The following is a 5028-nucleotide window of genomic DNA, read 5'->3' as shown; positions in this document are numbered from 1 at the left end:
TCTGCGTTCATGTATCTACTGAAATAACAGAACAAGGAAGTTTCAACATATGAATGTAATAGGACATAACCATTCAGTTTATAACATAGATAGAACCTTAGTTCAAAATTCTCTCTTATAAGTGGTATTTTTTGCCAGCTTCCAATACTCGAAAAATCCAATTATTTCTCCCTAACTCCTATACATAGACCATTGTTTCTCAGTCTCAAAATATGTTTTCATGCATCCTGTTTTAGAATAACCAGTGTGCTTGTTAAAACTGTAGATTTTCTGCCAAACTCAGACCCATTGGATTGGAATATATTAGAAAATATCACAATCCAAGAGATCAGCATTTTCACGTAATTTTCCAGTTGATTCTATCTTAGACTAAATTTTGTAAACCACACTTTAGGTTTTAGAAATAAATATAATCAAAATGATTTTTAAAATATCATAACTTTTTTCAATATGCATTTAAATTTTCCTTTTAATATTTTATCTTTATTTTTATTCTTTCATGCATTTATCTATTCTCACCAATCTCTAGCAGCCCTGAAATCTGACTCCATTCATTTTAAATTCTGTATAAATGTATTTTCACTGTTAAGCTAGCATCCTCATGATGCATCTCACTTTCTTTCAGTTCTTGATGTTTTTATTTTTACATTTTGCATTAAGGGTCACTTAAGTGGGAAATTTTTTTTCCTTGCTTCAAAATATATATAATGGGTATCTACCAGGTCTATGCTTGGCACAGTTTATCATCATGGGAATTTTGGAAATAAATCTGAAAGTTTTTGTCATGCTTCATATTTGGGTGGGGTTCAAAGCAACTACGTTCATCTCAAACAACTGCAAAAAATAAAATCACTTTCAGACAACATGCTCTGTGGATTTATATAAAACAGTACATATACATCAAGAGTGTTCTAGCAAATTATGGGCTTTGATTTGCTGGCAGTGTTACCCTAAGTGCAACATCTCAGGTGCTAAACGGTATGTATTTTGAAACAAATCTCTGCTATAACATTCTCCTAGTACTGTAAATTATCAACATTAGAGCTATGACTTTATGTTACTGCTAGTTATTTTCAAGCCTCAGTGCTGAAAACTCCAATATGCCTCTCAAGATGAGTTGACATGGATGTTTGTCACCAAAGACAAACATGTTATTTTCCTGCTATTTTTGCCAAAATCCAGCCCTCAACTTAATACAGTAGGAAATGTCTAGTGCTTTGGTGAGCAAGTACTCTTGAGCAGATTCCTTTTGTACTGCTTACAACTTATTGATACATAGACTACTTTACTAGAATGCAGTACTATGAATTCAATAATTTGTTAGATAAGATATAATCACACGGATGTGTCATAGTAAATAAAAGCACTTCAAAAAACGTTTTTCACCTATATTGTTATCTTATAATCAAGACATTTGCCTGCACAAACTGTGCTGATATTAAATGTTGCAATGTAGATGAGATCAAATAAGGATCTTTGCTAAAACAACTAAAAATAAAGTGAGATAATGGAAAGGTAAAATTAATAATGGACAGGCTTAGACAATCCTTAAAATACTGACACAAAAAAAGTATAATCTCATGGTTTTCATATCTTATTTCTCTGCTGCTCCCCTGTGCTGTAGTGTCCTGGTATTTAACATAACTTTTAAATACTGATTTCAAAGCTAGACCTGTCTTACAAATGCAAAGAAATAACATAGTGGATTATAAAAAGAGAAGAAAATCAATAAGAGGAGGGCAAAACAACAAAAAGAACTATCAAACAGGAATCTTTTGAAGAATTGTTGAAAGACATAAAACATAAAGAAACAAATACTTCAGAAAAATATGATTAAAATGTCTAAAGGTACTTTATGAAAATAGGAGAGGCTCAGAAACTTCTAATTTCAGAGTATATTAAATGAATATAAGAACAAGAAAGAGTTAGTGCGATATCTATTATGATGATTAAATTGAGATATGTATTTGACGCAGGTAGGTCAGGACACTTTGCCTCTTTCCACATGTGCTATGAAGCATGAAGCCCTCAGGCTGGACCAATGAGAGTGAGGATGGAGAGGCAGAGTTGTGGCTATGGAACAACTGACCATTGGAAAGAGAGAAAAGTCCCCCAACACACATTAATAACTGAAAGAGACACATTGTTGGAAAGAGTACAACTAGACCTACTGGAATCTGGAAATCAAAATAGATAGAGAATAACAAATATTCCAAAACTATCACCTTAAAATAGAAGGATCAAGCTCAACAAACAAAATCTTTATTCCCCAGAAGGAAGAAAAATGTCATAGTGAAATTTCAAATCATTAAAGATAAAAAGAATACGCAAACTGTTTTCTGATATTATATAAAGAAAATCAAATTTGTATCAAATTTTTTTATTATCTGGGTGTTAGAATATAATAGATCAACATCTTCATAATGTTAACCAAAAAAAAAAAAACTCAAGTAAGCAATCCTATCCTCAGTTAACTCACAAATATCAGAGGTGAGAGGTGGGAATAAGAACATTTTAGAAGATGCAAAGACTATGAATGAAGAAACTGCTTGAGACCATACACAAAAATATAAATTATGGTTCAAGATAAAAAAGTATAAAATACAAAAACTATTAGTGAAAAAATGAATCTTCAAATTAATTTATGCTTAAATAATTATTAATAAATAATGTAAAGAAGTAATAACTGGGAGATATGATTCCATGTGACCAAAATAAGTATTAAGAGAAATGAAATGGAAAGACAAGTAAATGTATAGAAAACCCTGTGGAATTTCATGAGTGCTTTCAATTTCTTGGCAGGTGGAATTGCTGCACATGTTCACACATTTTCAAGTACAGATCAAATGTGTGATGTTTTAGAAAAATAAAAACCATCAAAATTTCCTAAAGAAAAAAATTAAATATACCTAGAGGAAAGTGTAGGTATGGATAAAAATTCATTCCTGAGACAGGCTTCAGGCTGAACCAGTTTTATTGGTTGTAGCTAATGAAAAGATTATTTTCTTGTGGTACAATCCACTTTAGAGAATAAGGAGTAAAAAGATGGGAAGCATTCCAGCACAATCTCTGAAACGTACTTCGCAATGATTCTAAGAGCAAACAAGAAATGCACAAATATATAGCTACCACTGTTAGTTCTAAACACAAATATAAAAACTTAAATGAAATATTATAAATCAGATCAAAAAATTTCCTAAACATGTCAAGACTCATTTAACATTAAATAACTAACAAATTAACTCCTAGTAAGATATTAAAAGAAAAAATCTCTTCTCAATAAATTCAGAATATATCCTTTGAGCTAAGTAATTATACTAAGATAGAAATAAATTAGAACACTCAAACTTATTTAACAAACATCTACAAAAATTATGATAAATATCATTTTTTACATTGTTACATTAGATATAACAGTTAAAAAGGAAAGTACAAGAGCATTGTGATTAAAAAGAGAAAAAAATCAGGATATGTTAAGTACCATTACTATTTAATATTTTCATACTATGTTTAGTGTGGTAAATAAGTAAAAGAATAAAATACAAATATAAACATTGAAAAAAGATAAGGATCTCACTATTTTAGCTGCTATTTTTTCTTTGAAAATCTAAGGAAAAAAATCAAACACAGTTTAAGATAAAGGAGACACTTTAAATGATTGTAAAAGGATAAACTAGATTAGCTTCTGTGGTTTTGTACAAGAGGGATACATTTTGACAAAGAACAGTAGGAAATTAGATCTCTACTTCACACCTAACTATAAAGTTAAAAATAAGTGTCACATTTAACATATTTGGAAATATTTAACATCAGCTAAAACACCAAAACTGATCTTAAAAATAAAAAGAAAAGCTAGCAAAAGAAAGTGGTTAGAGGATATGGCTAGTAATTTAAAGAGAAGAATTTACATACTGATTTTTGACTCACCTGAATATTTCTTCTATAATGTGTGAAATAGGGCTCTATATTTGTTTTATTTTAAGTAATAGTGGTCCATGCACTTTATTTGTTGAATAAGTCTTATTTTACCCATTGATTTGAAATATTAACTTAATTATATATTATATTGTTAGATATATACATTTGTCTCTAGAATGCTCATTATATTTCATGGATCTACTTGATTATTTCTGTGCTGGTGTCATGTTGGTTTAATTGCTGAGACTTATAAGGGTTTTAATTTTTTTAATATTTTATAATTAACTTTGACATTTAAAAAATAAAATCAATATGGATTTAAGAAAGAAAGAAAGGAAGGAAGGAAGAAGAGAGAGATGGAACTCCTACCATTTGTGACAACATGGATGGAACTGGAGAATATTAAGCTAAGTGAAATAAACCAGTTGGTGAATGAAAAATACCATATAATCTCACCTATAAGTGGACTCTATTCAACAAAATAAACTAACAAACAAAATAAACCACAGGTGCAGAAACATGGAGCAGACTGAAAGTGACCAGAGGGGATGGGGAAAGAGGACAATGGTGGAAAGAAGGGGAAGGGACTAGACAAAGAACATGTATGAATGACCCACGGACATGGATAACAGAGTGGGAATTGACTGTGGTAGTGGGGGTTGGGGGTGGGATGGGTGGAGGGGGGTAAAGGGGGAAAAATTGGGAAAACTGTAATAGAATAAACATGATTTATAAATTAAAAAAATAAAATTAAAAATGTAAAAAAAATAAAAATGTGATTCAACTAAAAAAATAAAAAAAAAAAAAACAGCCAACAAACATGCAACAAATGGTAACTGCAAATTTGCTGTGTCAAAATTTCCAGAGAAACTCATTAAACTAAGACCAAACAATAAGCATTAAATATCCCTCATTCAGACAAAATTGCTATGAAAAGATTTGCAAAGGTGTTAGCCAAATCATGTTCTGCCACAATGGCCAAGCATCCATCTCCAGTTTGTGTGAAAGGTGAGTATGAAGAGTCCTTAGGGAAAATTTCTCTGGAAAGAGAAGAGAGTGTGGCCTGAATAGCTTTCAGTGAGTTCGGACAGGGTGCCCCTTCACCTCAAA

The sequence above is a fragment of the Pteronotus mesoamericanus genome, unplaced genomic scaffold (genome assembly GCF_021234165.1).
Source record: "Pteronotus mesoamericanus isolate MK-2021 breed Mesoamerican mustached bat unplaced genomic scaffold, CSHL_Meso_final scaffold_651, whole genome shotgun sequence".
Classification (NCBI taxonomy): Eukaryota; Metazoa; Chordata; class Mammalia; order Chiroptera; family Mormoopidae; genus Pteronotus; species Pteronotus mesoamericanus.
The sequence above is the reverse complement of the archived record's forward strand: the minus strand, read 5'-3'. Positions refer to the sequence as shown.